Here is a 14,186-nt window from a genome sequence, read left to right on the forward strand (position 1 = left end):
GCTCAGGATTTCCAGCTTGCTGCTTTTTTTTTTTTTTGCCCTTTTTTTTTTTTTCTCTCCAATTAACCACCAAAACTGTGGAAGCAAACACATGCTCCAGGTTGGTCCTTCTCAGGAAGCATCTATCCTGACAGTGCTTGTATAGGAAAATAAGATTATAAATGGATAAAACTTGAGACAGACCCAAACTCCAAAGGCTCATAAACAATCTCCTAATAAAACTTTTCCTCTGAACCTACAACAACTTAATGTCCCATGCACATCAACAAGAGGGAGTGAAGAAAAGCTATTTCTTGTTCCTTACTCTGAGAAGCACAGAAGGAAAGAACACCCTCCTTGTCACTTAGACGCTCCTCCTTTCTCCAGGACCAGGCATATTTTGTTCCTTGAAAGAGACTTGTTTGCTGCTGCACAGCTCACAGTCCCTGTGCAGGGGAGGCCATGGACTGACACAGAAATGTCTCTTCACAGAGTATTGGCCAGGGCCATGTGTTCCCATCCAGCTCTCCCAAGTGTCAGCCTGACAGCTGAGCCAGCCACGGACTGAACGGGTGGGAAAAACACACAACTGCTTCATGGAGATACAAAGCACCGTACTGAAGCCAGGCAATGACATGAAGATGCAAACAGAAAAGGCTTCTTCAGTTCTAGTTAGCTCACAATCCATCAGATATCATGGATCTGAGCCCTGTAAAGAGCTTCTGAGCTTTGTTAATTTAACAAATTAAATTCCCCAAGTATACTTGTTTCTAAGGAGATTCCCATCCGCACTGAGAATGGCTACCTTTCTGACACCTCTGAATCCCTTTCTTTTCTCTTGAATTTTGAAAGACACTTAAGCCTCCACTGGGGTCTGGGCATATTTCTGAGAGGGCAACTCACCCTCAGACAGTTCTTGCTGAGGGCCCTGCAACCTTCCTTCCCTCTTGTGTGTCCCTCAGGAGGTTATCAGGATCTCTGATATAGCTGGCTGACCACAGACAGTCCCCCAAATTCTGTTTGATGAGCATCCATTGCTGTTCTCAAGCATTTTCAAACCATGCTCGATATCTTGGTCTTCTCAAGTCATAGTTCCCCGCCTGCTGATCTGCATAAGCTCCTCTGAAATGCTTTACCTCTTTTACATCCCCTCATTTGTTTTATTTCAGTGCCCACCTCATAGCACCTTCTAATGGAGTTCTGTGGTGGGTTGACCCTGGCTGGGGGCCAGGTGCCCACCAGAGCCGCTCTGTCACTCCCCTCCTTCACTAGACAGGGGAGAAAAAGTATAACAAAAAGCTTACGGGTCGAGATAAGGACAGGGAGAGATCACTCACTAATTATCATCACAAGCAAAACAGACTGAACTTAGAGAGGAAATTCATCTAATTTATTACTAAACAAAACAGAGCAGAGGAATGAGAACTAAAATCAAATCTTAAAACACCTCCTCCCACCCCTCCCATCTTCCTGGGCTCAACTTCACTCCCGGCTTCAACCTCCTCCCCCCTCAGCGGCACAGGGGGACGGGGAATGGGGGTTACGGTCAGTTCAGCACACGGTGTTTCTGGCGCTTCTTCATCCTCAGCGGGAGGACTCCTCTCATCGTTCCCCTGCTCCAGCATGGAGTCCCTCTCACGGGAGACTGTCCTTCACAAACTGCTCCAACGTGAATCCTTCCCACGGGCTACAGTTCTTAATGAACTGCTCCAGCCTGGTCTCTTCCATGGGGTGCAGACCTTCAGGAGCAGATTGCTCCAGCGTGGGTCCCCCATGGGGTCACAAGTCCTGCCAGCAAACCTGCCCTGGCGTGGGCTCCTCTCTCCACGGGTCCACAGGTCCTGCCAGGAGCTTGCTCCAGCGTGGGCTTCCCACGGGGTCACAGCCTCCTTCAGGTGCCTCCACCTGCTCCAGCATGGGGTCCTCCATGGGCTGCAGGTGGAATCTCTACACCCCCTCATCCCTCCTCCATGGGCTGCAGGGGGACAGCCTGCTTCACCATGGTCTTCACCACAGGCTGCAGGGGGATCTCTGCTCTGGTGTCTGGAGCACCTCCTCCCCCTCCTTCTTCACTGACCTTGGTGTCTGCAGAGTTTCTTACTTCTTCTCACTCCTCTCTCCAGCTGCAAAAGCTCTCTCTAACTGTTTTTTCCCCTTCTTAAATATGTTATCACAGAGGCGCTGACTGGCTTGGCCTTGGCCAGTGGCGGGTCCGTCTTGGAGCCGGCTGGCATTGGCTCTATCAGACACAGGGGGAGCTTCTAGCAGCTTCTCACAGAAGCCAACATTGTGACCACCCCGCTACCAAAACCTTGCCATGCAAACCCAATACAAGTTCAGTTTGTGGCTAATTTCCTTTGTGCCTCTGTCTTCATTTGCTTATCAGTATTCTTCTAAGAGGATTTAGGGATTTCCTAGTATCTCCAAAATTACTGAATCTATTATATATCATCTTCATTCATGCCTTTCACAATATCCAGAACTGCATATGACTGCAGATCTGGGAAACCCACATAAAAGTATTCTGTGAATATATACCTTGAATGGTGTTAGATTGGCTCTTGTATCTTCTGAAGCAGTCAGCTACTGATGCTTTCCATGCTTGCCTCGCTTTTCTTTCTTCACTCTTCAGTTTCATAGATATGACAAATATATTTCAAGTCTACAATCAAAATTCATCTGAACTGTGAACTGTACAACAATAAAAAAAATCACCAACATCATGCAAATAAGAGCAGCGATATTAACTGTGTAGGGAAGTCCAATATCGTGGCATTTTCTGTTTGGCAACTATTTAGAAAAACTACTTATACGGAACAGTAAGCATGTATTAAAAAGGCTCTACTAAATCACACAAATGAGTCAGTGCAATGTACCACTTGCGACTCACAGATGATCTGCAGTGGCAAAAAATAAGCCCAGTTGAAGATGCTGCCTTCCAGATGAAATACAACCCTTTATTTGCAGTTGCTAATGATGACCCATCACTTCTTGCTCTAATTACCAGAGGCATTAAGTCTGTTGCATTAGCTGAAGCATGTACTTGGGTCAAGAGAGACTACCAAAACAAATCATCCCAGTAGATTTAATAATCTCTGACAGTTCTCTTGCCTTCTTAAACTGTTGCCCCATTTCTCCCCATTAGTGGATTAAGTGACTGTACAAAATGAGTAATTGTAGCTTGAATCCCCTATAACATTTATGCTGTAACAGTCTTTAGCAGTGATGGTTCAGTAGTGTTCAGAGTATCCATTCAGAGGATAATAGCATAAGATAATCAGGCCTTTTTGGGGCACAAGTTCTGTGAATTTACTCAGGATTTTTTTTCACTTTGTCTTTTAACAAGTAGATACAGGCAAAGAGGATGCTTCAATGACAAAGGCCTAGGATGGACTACAGGGAAAAGAAAGCGCTGCTAATTCACTGTGACAGCATCAGAATCACATATGGATGCAAAATTGAAATGCTTCTCCAACTCATTCCCACCCCTCACCGATCAATACTTGGCAAGCTCAAAAATGCTCCAAATGCCTGTGCTGCTTGTTCTCACTGCCACACGTTCTCACATTAGCCTTGGGCCTGCGCTTCATATCAAGTAAGTTAAAGGTTTATATCCTTTCCAAACTAAGCATAGCATTGGATCAGGTCCAGTGGTTTATCAAGCCTGGTATCTTTTTCCCATTCGTGGCCAGACCGGCCACATCAGATAAAGGCAGATAGCTTTTGCTAGAAATTATTTCTGTCAACCTGGGAAGAGTTTTGAAATCCAAAATTATTTACAACCTGAATCTTTTCAGGCTGCAGTGTAGAATTTCCAAAGAAAGTGATCACTCCAGGATTACTAGCTGAGGATGCAGTAAATTCTGAAAAATGCTGAGATTATGACGCTGCTGCCCACCACTGACCAGCCTCAACTAGCAAATTTGCAGGAGTCCAGTCAGTGTTGCAGCTGTTGTTAAGAAACAAGCCACTTGGTAGCAAACATAAGACATGTAGCAGGACTTCTAGTGTTGCCAAGATCACTGGCACACAGTGTGATGAGCTGTTCAGAGAGTCTGGAAATTTCCAAGTTCATAATGGTAAGAGCTTGGGAGCCCTGGCTGCATCAGCTCTGAGGCTCTCAGGAGAGTTGACTGAGATGTTGGGCAAGGAAAACTGGCATTCTGAGTTCTAAATCCATGTATCGTCCTCTGGAAGTTCACTGAAATAGTACAAGTTTAGTGCATCATGATTTAAACATAAAATATTTCATTAGACCATTTCCAAGCATCTGCAAAGGATATTTTTCCTCTATCACTATGTTTTATCCATCACTAAACTACAACCACTGATCTATTGTTTCAATCAGGATGTCCCACCACCTTGAAAAACTATCTGTGGCTAACATTCATAAAAACAGGAGCCTTCCAGCACTTTTATTTATATGGCTAGGTAAATGGCCTGAATGCCAAAAAGGAAATACTCAATACCAAGAAGCTCTCACTGATTTAAACACATGCTTAGAAGAACAGCATCTGGAGAAAACATGATGTTTGGCAGAGCACAGTGTAGCTGGAAAAACATTTAGCACTGGAAGTCTTGGCAGGTGAGAAAAAGCTGCCTCATTTTTGATGTCAGCATAGGTTTGCTTGGCTCTTGGTAGACTGATTATTTTCAGCTGTCAAGAAAAGGACTTTAAATCTAGAGGCATGATAACTCTGGGACAGATAGTCCACAGCCGAGATTTACAAGAGCCAAAACCAAGAAGCGCACTTGCAATGATGCTCTGTCTATATGAGCGGCTGAATCAGACTGGAACACAGCATCTCCAGGAGCTGGCATTTTTCCGTGGCTGCCCTCCAGAGCACAAACAATGTTAGCTTGTATTATTTTTATACTTCGCTGTTGTGTCCAAATTGACCCGATTCAGAACTTATTGCTTGAGTCCATGGCAGTTTGAAGCAAATTGAATAAATCACCAGTGCTAAGTGAGAATAGTCACTCCAACACAAACTCACTTGGGAGAGAGAAGATTCACGCTGGCATCCCTGTTTATGTGCTTCATCCAGTGACTGACTAGTAAAAAATGTACAAGTGTTCATTGGAGCCAGAACAAGAAACTAGGTCTCATATCTCACAGACCAATGACAGCTACATATCCTTGAGATCTATTGCTTCCTATTGATGAAAACATAATTATTGCAGAACAAACAGGTCAGCTTCAGCAAGCAGTTGAGAAGGGTCTCCAGACCCAAAGAGCCTGGTTCTTGGGAGCTATTTCTGAATGCTGGGAGATATATTTGTATGGGAGGGGAGTGAGATTAAAAAAAAAAACCCAACAACAAAACACAAAAAACAAAGTGAAGAATTCAGCAAGAGCTTGAACAACATTAAAGCAGCTGTGGTTCTGTACACTCTTGGTTAGCAGTATGGACAATATACTGTAAAAGTTGTCTAACCAAACTTCCCAGCTCTTGTCATGTCATATACACAGGTAATACATATCATATTTCCAACTACAGGTGATCCCCAGGCTATGTCAGCTTGGACACCGTGTTGTGTTCCAAGGCTAACATGGCATTGAGGAGAGAATGGAAAGCTGAAGCTGAAGAAGCAAACGGGATAAAGGAAGAATTTGTGAGTATACCTTTAGGAGTGGCTTGAGAAAAGCACTGGGAAAGAGCCAGGCAACTGCATGTTTTGGGTGGGAAGAAGGGAGGGGAGGAAACAATCATTAAGTGACTCTATAGTGCGAGGGCCTGAGGGAAACAGTGGCCATGAGGGAGTAATTACAATACAGACAAGAATGAGAGCACCAGCAGAAGCAAGGAAAGAGATGCTCTTTATTAGAAGTACGATATATGTACCACAAAGCAGATCAAGAGATTCAGTCACTATAGTGAGAACCAGCCTTGTATGAGAGCAAATCTCAACAGAGGCTTCAGTCAAGTCTTTTCAGAGAATTTCTAGACAGATCAGATCAGGACCTGTGTTGCTAAACACTCCAGCTTCAGTCACTGGAAAACGAGCTAACAGTCTCCAGCCCAAGCTGTGTCTGGCAAATACATATGCTATTCTTTTGGTCAGCAATTTTGTAAAAACTTGTCATCATCAAGAGCAGGCAGCAGGAGAAAGGAGGAATGCAATTGCATTCTTCAAGCAAACACTTCCTCCTCTATCTTAGACCATAAAACTACATAGTTTCAAGCTGATCCCCGTAATCAGCTGCCCAGCCCTTTCCATTTTATTGGCTGTTTTGTGCAGTCAAAGTCAAATTGCCAAAGGGAGAGGGTCAATCATTTGTGCTGCATCTGCTCCAGGCAGTGATAGGAGACAGGGTAGAACTAGTTAAATGCAGATTCAGGGCACTGAAAGCAGGAGTGGGGGAGGAGAAACAATCCTGGAATAAAAGCACTGGGAATATGCAGAAGTTATTGCTTGGCAGGCTAGTGTACCACCATGCTGAGTTTGGGTCAGAAGGGGAAAGGAAGCAGAACAGCATTCATAGGAGTGCAGGGTCATTCAGTCCAGTTCCTGCTATCAGGGTCAACAAAGACCTCATCTGAGTGAGCTTCTACTCCATTCACTGCTCTCTAACAAACCAAAAACTAGCAGAGAAAAAGACCAAATGGCCATAGCTGTAATTCCAAATTTTAAAGAAGATAATAGACCCTCAATTCAAACAACCCAATATCCCTGAGAAAAGGCCAGCGCCCAAGCACTGCTTTCTTCTACCCTTGTGTATACTCTTTCTGAAAGCCACATCATCCCAAAAGTTCACCTTCCTTATGTACTGTGCAAGGATCAAAGCATTAAAATTAATTTCCTAGGAATTCTCAATTTCTCTATGACATCTTCACACCAACTTCAACAGACACGCACCCCATCCAGCATCATCATTATAAACACTAATTGAACATAACGCCTGATCTGGCAAAATCACACTGGCTCCATTTTATAGATAGGAGTGGGGGTGGAGGGTTCAAGAAAGCAACAAACTTTGGTGATAAAAAGTGACTTACCCAGAACTAGTGCCAATTTCAGCTGTAGTACTCAAAGGTTCTGTCCTAACCACCACGTCGGTAGTGTACGCTTTGGCAGGGCTTGCAGAGCCTTGAGAGGTTTTTTCTCCACCTTCCTTCAAAAAGGTTTTAATCAAACATTTCAAAGTGAATATCAAGCAAGCCAGAAAGAGACCTTGACCCAAACAGAATATAGTCCAGACAAGCGCAAGATTCCCACTGCTATTTAATAACCAATATACAACAGGGCGGGTATTTGGTAGCCACTGCATATGTATCCATGGGTCAGTATATGTAACACAACTGGTGAGGTGCCTCGATGCAGGTTTAAAAATCAGAGGGGGGGAATGTGTAGTACAAGTAGACACTTTCACTATTACAGAAAAACAAGGGTGACTGCAGAGCAGGAAACCAGCGCCATTAAAAAAAAAAAAAATATGGAGTGATGCAGACTCAAGCTGGCAGGGCAGATCTTCACAAAGGGCAGTACAGGCATGCTGAAAGGTAGAACCCTGCTGCCCTCCTGTCAGACAAGGGAGCTCTGTCGTGACCCGCATTTGGCTTGTTGATGTAACTGTAGACAGAATAGTTCCTCTAACAGCTTCTACATTTACTTGAGCCCAGCACTGGGAAGATAGCACCTCATATGTGGGGGAGAGGGAGAAGCTGTCAGACAATTGCTAGGACTTGTGCAGAGGTAGTCTCTACTACTTTGGTGCACCCACCCTCCGAAATGAGGTAGAGGTTTCCTACCAAATCCAAGTGCTGCTAATAACTTTGGGAGGTGACAAAGCTTTACAGGAGCACTTGGAAGAAGCAGCGGACGAGAGGAATTACCCTACACTGAACAACTTCCTTTATCTGTACATTTTACTTGCACAAAGCACCTGCATGCTGCTTGTGCTTGCCTTTCCGCTTATGTCAGACACGCCCACAGGACAGCTCCATCATGACGTTAGCAAAGGTGACACCTTTACCTGGCATAGCTGGTAAGCAGAGCCGATGGAAGACAGGTTAGGGACCAGGAGTCTCATACTGCAAGATGCAGCACTTAAGAGCTAACAACAATCAAAAAAAAAAAAAAAAGACCCACCAAACACCCCCAAAAAACCCCACACACCACCCTCCACATCAAAGCACTCCAGCTTTGGGATCTGGTCCATGGCTCAAACCATAGCTGAATCAAAATAAAACTGAACTAGAGTTTAAATTGTTTCTGAAGTTGCAAACTTCCAAACAATCCTATGTGCATGGATCACTCAGCCTTCCCTTCATTATTCATGGCATTCCCTATTGTAATTTTGCCAGGCTACTACTGCATGGATTATACAAATTGCAGAGAAATGGAAAAAATTGCCCGCTTATAGCTGCAGAACAGATTGCAGGATTATCATATCTTAGCTATGTTTCAGTAGCAGAAGTGTGGAAGGGAAAATGAGATCAAAGGAATGCTACAATTTTTCTAGCGCATATTACCTCTTCCCTCCCCAAGAGGGAAGTAAACGATCAGTTGCATCTTTGTCATCTTTACTAGAAAAAGAAACGGCAAGAATAAGTCATCCACAAACCACTTTTCCAAGTATGACATTATATTACCTGCTGTTAGCAAGTTTGATCAATAAGAATTTGAGGTTTCGCCCCTCCTCCCTGCAGCAAGGATCATTCATTGAAGGTGCTCTTAAGTAATAGATCAGGATTAGAGACCTTTATTCACCAAGACAGAGAGAATTTGACCACAAGTATTTGTCTTGTCTCTGTGCAAACAACAAAATGCAAGATGACAATGCTGCAAAAGGTAGAGCTGAGTCTCACTCAGAAGCACACTGCTTGGAAAAAGTCTATGAGTCTAGTAGAAGGTAATTTTAGTTAAATTTGAGCCTGGTGTGGTTTGAAAGAACCAAGTAATTTTGCCTGATAGCTGCTTGGCAGGTGGTAGGCAATGCTTACGACAGTCATCTTAACACCAGTACTGGCTGTTATTGGCAAGGAACAAGCACATTTCTTAAAATGTTCCTGCTTTCAAGGGATGGCACTCCCATTTCATGACTTCCAGAGGTGTCTTCCTCTTGTCAGTGTGAAAAATTACTGACAGCAGAAACATCACAACAAAGCAAAGGTTAGAGCTACACTGACAATAATAAATAATAATCATCTCACAGCCATGTGAACCACAGTCCTTCCCATATGTAATTTGTGGCCCCTTCCTCCATTCTTGGTCTCTCACCCTGCGTTTCCTTATTTCGGCTCAACAAAGAGTACAATGCAATGGTTTGGTAGCCAAACAGGCTCCAGATACAGCAAGATACAGCCAGTTCCCAAAGCATAGGCAAGCAAGGCTGTATTTAAGAGCAGCCCAAGTTAATGCTGTTTCAAAAGAAAGGTGTATCAATATAAATCAGCCTTTGGATATGGCAAATCATACTGCCATACCCAGTGCCTGCTCACAGAAGCACTCCTTATCCTCATGTAGATGACAACCAAGTCTTTTAGGCCAGTAGTTCCCTGCAGTATGTACTTGAAACATAGTAGAGAGGAAGGAACAACAAATTTGAATAGCTATCGGTGGAACTAGACACATCTGAAAAACTGGGCCTTCAATCATCACCTCCACAGTGAAACAGCAGCAAAAGTTAAAACAAAGTAAAACCCTAAGTACCTCAAATACCAGAAATAAGAGTAAGGCTCACAAGAATTGGAAAAAAACAAGAACAAAAACCAGCCTTTGTCTGGTCACTTTAGAACAAGGGATGAACAATACAGGTGATTTTGGATGCTAGTGTATGCTTCATATATTCTAATTACTAATTGTAGAAAGGTTGATGATGAAAACACTTGGGAGTTCAAAAGATTTCAAAAAACCTTGTTTAAAGCTTTGAGAGACTCTAGAAAGCATATGACAAATTAGTCAGAAAAGATACTTAAGATGGTTGCATTTTTCTTTTGCAGTAAGCAATACAAGAGCAAAGGAAGAGTTTTGCAGTGGTCCGTGCCCAGGAAGTACAGCCTGGCTGGATTATTGTTCTTAGCTCCATGTTGAGGATGAGTAAAATGCAATATAACACAAGGTCTGGAATATTATCTATCATGCAGACCACCTGTTGTCTTTAGTTTGTACACTTCATCTATTTGTATTTTAAAGTGCTTTGGCATCTGTGCAAGGGACTAGCTATTCAAGGAGAATTTTTTTTTTTTTGGAAGCAGATACAGAGATATGAAAGCCCTGGTACCCAGCAATTTAAAACAGAGCACTGATCCTTATTTCCCCCAGTCACTTTTTTTTTTTAGATTCAGACAATATTTTCTTTTGTCAATGGACAGGGGACAGGAAATGCAGTCAAGCTATTTATCACCTCATTTCCAGGTAATGAAGACAAATATTCAAATTCTGCCACTCCCTGTGAAGAGTTTAGGCAGAAGCCCTGAGAACAGACACTATGTTTTTGTGCATTTGCACAGCACTTTAAAGAAGGGGTGTTAAGTGCCAACTAGTGTTCATGGGCACTCCCCCAGTAAAAATGTTAGTAACACCACCACAGACATTTTGCTATGCTAAACCCCCCAAAGTGTTTCCAGTCTCTCAGCATCAATCAGCACAACTGAAGCCAGTAGTAAATTGATTCTCACATTCCACTGGTGCCGGTTTTTGTTAGAAATGATTTGTGATAGATATGGTGGAATATATTGATTAGTACTGACAGTTCCAGTTTCCCAGGCGCTTTGTAGCACTGCCGTTCCAAAGTGACCTGCTTTCCACCTTGTCAATTTTCTTCTGTAGAGTCTGTTATAAATATCTATTCTATTATGAGAGCTTCAGCCCCCTCCAGAAAACAAAACAAAAGGGTCAGGCAAGTAAAAATCAGTACAATAAAACAGGTTTTGCAGTGTTGCAAAAGAGCTTGTTTTTATTGAGAGATTTTGTGTCAGGGGAAGAAAAGGCACAAAATAAGTTACAAAGACATTATATGAACTGTATGAGTCAGGCAGTATCAGAGCTGTGACAAATCACTTAGAAGTTGGCTTACCAAGGTAGGTTAACTTCTACAAAAATCTTAAAAGAAAAAATGTATTTCAAATTATCAAAATCATTCAGAAATTAAGTGAGAATGTAAAGACCACCAGTATTAACTTTTGGCTAAATTCACCTGGGCTTACCACCATCGCCCTCTCTATCTTAGAAGATAGATACCACTGGAAAATGTGTAGTATTACAGAATTATTTTAAAAACTCATTTTATAAATTAAGAACCTGATATTTACCTTTCATACCTCCAGTGAAGTACAGTGCATACAGGTAAGGCAGTATGCATAGGAAATACATTAAAAAAAACAGAATAGGTAAGTGCAATTATTCCAAATATTTCAACATTTGTTATGGCCCTTCACCTATGGCAAAGAACATCTTAAAAAGATGGATCCAACAGCTGTTCACAGAACATATGAATATACTGCCATAAAAGGTCTATTGTGGAAAAGCTTATGTTGTCTTCAGCTGTGACTTCTCAGATCAAGTATTCTAAACCCAGATCAAGTATTCTAAACCCAGACTTTTCAGCAGTACAACTCCAAGTCAGTGACAGCACACTAATACACTTAAAGGAGAGAAAGTACTTCTGAAATGTATCGGTCCTCATTTTAATGTGGAAAGGCTCATAACACTCAGTAGTCAAGTAATCCAAATTTTAAATATTTAAAAATACACACACCAACTATATACAATTTGATTTTTGTTTGAAGTAGTGAATCTGTTCCCCCTTATTCCCACTTTCATGTTACTCAACTCTCAACTGGCAAGGACTTTTGATTGTTGGTTCAAATTAAACCGGCATGAGGAAACAATCCCAACTCTACAGGATACAGAGACTATACAAAGATTTGTTTTCATGATGACAAAGGGTTGAGCAGAAAGTCATTTACCCCTTTGGCTGCTCCTCTGGTCAAGTGGAGACCTAAGTTCTGTCTTCTAAAATTAGCAGGGATGCAAACATAACCAGACACAGCACTTGGCTATATATGTCTGATTATATCCTTATGAGTTTCACTTACTTGACCTAAGACAACAGTAACACAGAAAGGGAATACAGTACCAACTACCAATCTCAAAATCTGTCAGCCCAAACTGTTAAGGACTTGATTTGCAAGAAAACCCTGTACGGTCATGTATTGAGCATAACTGTCAGCGTTTCGGTAGTGAGGGGGCTGCAGGGTATCTTGTGTGGGAAGAGGCCAGGGACTGCCCTGTGCTGGTCCCAGCCAGTACAGAAATCACAGAATGGCTGAGGTGCCACCTACTAAAGCAGGCTGCCTAGGACTATGTCAGATAGCTGTTGAATATCTCCACACATGGAGACTCCACAACCTCTCCAGGCAACCTGTGCTGCTACTCAGTGACCCTCACAGTAAAAGAGTGCTTCCCTATGTTTGGATAGATCCTCTGGTGTTTCAGTTAGTGTCCATTGCCTCTTGGGCACAGTGGGCACTGACCTACTACACTCCAACACTGTCAGAGGAGTTTCTGGCACTTCTGCAAAAGCATGTTTAAGAACGGGCAGTAAATGCCAAGAAAGAGAGATTACAGTGCTATAGCAGTAGGAGGGGGAAAAAAAAAAAGATAAGAGCATGCCAGCGCAAGAGGAGCGGAGAGGAGAGACAGCTGAGCAGGAGAAACGCCAAAGGAAAATCATAGCCTGAGCAGAGGCTGAGAGTAGACTCAGAAGGAACAACAACTCTTAAGGGACTGTGGCTGGTGAAGAAACCCACATGAGAACAGAAGAAACAAGCACAACAGACTGATCCCAATCTCCTGTGCTGCCTGTTGTCTTGCTGAAGGGACTGAGCATAACATGCAGCCAAGGAATTGGAGACCACTGCGGGGTGGGGAATGGCATGGGGGGAGAGAGGGAAAAGTGGTGTCTGGACAAAACCAGCAGTGTTTTCCTTAAGTTTTGGTGTTTTGGGTTTTTGTTTTGTTTTGTTTTTCCTTCCAATACCAAAAGCAGTAACTAAAAGCTCTTTAATTGGTAATAAATTAAATTTATTAAAAAATTCCCCAACTCAAAACTTTTTATTGCCCCTGAAAAGTCATGTCCTCAACTGAGTTTAGTATAAAATTAAGGCCTTTCTGGCCCTTCTAAAAGCAAACAGTACACACAGGAGAATGTATGTTCTAAGTGTGTAATTATTCTGCTCCTTCAAAAGCTTAAGTCTTTCAATTTAATTTAAAAGACCTTTAAGAAAAACTTTAAACAGAAGGAGGACTTGTGGTCTTTAAGTCATGTGTTCCCACATAAATAAAGGAAATATTTTGTAGTTTACTAAAAATTAATTAAATACAAAATTGACAAAAAAGCTCAACATAAAGAGGTAGCTTAAAAAAAATCAAAGTATTATTAGATTCGGTAAGGAAAGGTAGTGCAATAAAAGTATCCATATGAAAAATATACTTCAAATTTCTACATGACTTACTCAAATTTTAACAAGAACAAAATAAAATTTGGGTTAGAATTTTTGATCCTTGTCACTCCCCAAAACTAGTCTTTTAGAGACATAGTTGAAATCACAGTACCACAATAAATTCTTTTATCACAAATCACCCAGCAGTTGTCTGCTCTATAACAATTCTCATTAGTTCACAACACTGATTTTTTTTTCTTACAAACTAACATCAGAAACGGCTGTCTCCCAATCAAGTTTCCATCATTAAAAACATTTTGTTTGAACACAGATATGCCAGATATATTTACTTAAAGATGTTCCATGAGAGGTAACTTTCAATATTGGCAAAGGTTTTCTTACTGCTGTACTTTTTGCCTGCCTCCTGATAAAGTAGGTATAATATGAGCACCTCAGATGTGTCGGTGGGAAGCAGCAACATGCATGCTAAAGACCTGTTTCCTCTACAAACATTTTCTAAATGAGGGTGGGCAAGTACTTATTTAAACGTATTCCATTCTATAAACCTGCTGTATATGAGAGTACCCTGACACCCCATGGTCCCACTTCATTCTGCATACACACTAGAGAAAGCAGATTATTTCTTTTAAACCATTCTTCCGGGGGCAGCCAGCTCTTCCTGCACAAACCTTTAGGCACCTGCCTATTTACTGGCAAACAAGCAGCCATGATAGGGCTAACTTGCAATGAATTTTAGTTGTAATAGGGATTTAAACTCTAGACATTATTGCACAGTCTCAGACTGTGCATTTAATA

The 14,186-nt window shown here is 42.1% G+C and overlaps 1 protein-coding gene across 1 annotated transcript in view; it reads right to left on the bottom strand.

Annotated features, from left to right (window-relative positions):
• The window catches only part of MAB21L3 (mab-21 like 3), a 29,038-nt gene extending 21,782 nt beyond the window's left edge, over positions 1-7,256 (bottom strand). Inside the window, exons 1-2 of the mRNA XM_054812738.1 lie at positions 6,981-7,256; positions 2,518-2,605 (exon numbers count right to left, since the gene is read on the bottom strand). The gene's annotated coding sequence lies outside the window, so the exon portion shown is untranslated. The remainder of the gene's footprint in view (positions 1-2,517; positions 2,606-6,980) is intronic.
• Positions 7,257-14,186: the final 6,930 nt, after the last annotated feature.

Source organism: Grus americana, chromosome 1, assembly GCF_028858705.1.
Source record: "Grus americana isolate bGruAme1 chromosome 1, bGruAme1.mat, whole genome shotgun sequence".
Lineage (NCBI taxonomy): Eukaryota > Metazoa > Chordata > Aves > Gruiformes > Gruidae > Grus > Grus americana.